Consider the following 1,839-nt stretch of genomic DNA (forward strand, 5'->3'; position numbering starts at 1 on the left):
GCCTGAACTCAGTCCCTGATCGCAGAACTCAGTCCCTGTTCAGGCGCCATTTGTGCCACGCCAGCATGACCAAGGGTGATCCTGAGCGGGGGGAGGGGAGGGGGAAAGGATTAAGGAAAGACAGACAAGAGAATAATAGCTGGGTCTCAGTGGGACGCTGCCTCCCTGATGAGGAGACAACGACAGCGCCCACAAGCCGTGTCTTTATTTTATAGCAGATTCCACAAGGCAAAGTAGGAGTGTGATCACGTTGTTTACAGCATTCTCGTGAGTTTCAACCTCACTTAACTACATGCACCCAAACTCTATCACAAGGCACATGGGGCTACTTGTTCAGACCATAGGTTCAAGCTCACAACCACAGTTGTTGGCTATGATTGTGCTGGGAGAGCCCTGCCCTCCAGCTGGGACTTGCACGTGGCAATGAGAGGACCCTGTCCTTTCATTAGTCTGAGACTTGAACCTGGCCAAAACACCGTAACCGCGCCCCACAATAGATATCTTCTGTGTGGATTGACTCCATCATCATCAGAAACTATACTTCTTTGGTCACTGGTAAAAGTTTTTGTCTTAAAATCTATTTGATCTGATATTAATATAGTCATTCTAAGTCTCTTTAACTAGTTTGCATGATATGTTTTCCATCCTTTAACTTCCAACCAACGTGTGTTTTTTAATCTAAAATTTGCCTCCTATAGTCAGCATATAGATGGATCATGTAGTTTTTAATTCATCTTCCAATCTCTGTCTTTTAATTGGAAGGTTTAATCTGTTTACATTCAATGTAATTACTCATAAGGTAGGATTTATGCCTGCCATCTTATGTTTTTCTATTTGTCTTGTGTTTTTTCCCTCTATTTCACCACTGTCTTTTGTTATATTAAATGGGTACTTTTAATTTAATTTAATTTAATTTAATTTTTAATTCCTTTATCATGAACAATGATGGAATTAATGTATTTCCCTTCCTTCTTCTCCCGCCCCCCCCCCATTCTCTCCCCCAGCCAGTTGATCCTCTTCCTTCATATTTTCCTTTGTACTGCTAAATATGCTTTTGCCTCTGTCGGGTTCTGAAAAGTTCAAAATACATTTAGGTCAGGGTAAGTTTTACCCAGAAGAGTTCTTTTTAGACTTCTTTCTGCCCTTCCCCCTCATTCTCCCCCCACTTTTACCCCCTTCCCTCCCCACCAGGCAAGTCCTCAGTCATCTTAGCCAGGGAAAATGAGGGCTTAGTGATTGGTGGACTGTTGCCTCCACAAGGGTTAGAAGTAAATTTAGCTCCTGTCACCAACTGAGTCTCTATCAGGGACACTCAGAACATCCTGCCAGAGCTCTCTAAAAATAGCACCACTAGGCTTCCACAGCTGGAGCCCAGGGCACAGCCCTGCTCTGTCCCTCCTCCTGAGGCGCCTAAACCAAGCTAAGGTCCCTCCAGATGGTGGCAACTCTTTACACCTAACTCTCTATGTTGATAAGAAAACTGGATTCCTGAGCACCTCCTCCTCTCCACTTAAGTCATCTCAATATGGGCAAATGTTTTCAAATTGAACTGTTTCAGGAGAAATCCTAGCAGAATCTTAAAGGCCCTCCACCCCCAGCCTACATTAGCTTCCGTTTATACTTAACCATGACCACAGCCTTACCATTCACGCCCCTCTCCCCCATGCCTTTTCTCCACTGGGCTCTGCCCAAGCTCCCGAGTTCTGGCCAAAGGGAATAGTGCTGGATAGCCACCCCGAGAGGCCACTCTGCTCAAAGTCTGCAAAGAGCCTTCTCTCCTGGCATTTGAAAATTCAGGAATAATACGGATGCATATTTCCACTCCTGTCCTCATTCCTG

This window comes from Myotis davidii, unplaced genomic scaffold, assembly GCF_000327345.1.
Source record: "Myotis davidii unplaced genomic scaffold, ASM32734v1 scaffold167, whole genome shotgun sequence".
In the NCBI taxonomy this organism is placed as follows: domain Eukaryota; kingdom Metazoa; phylum Chordata; class Mammalia; order Chiroptera; family Vespertilionidae; genus Myotis; species Myotis davidii.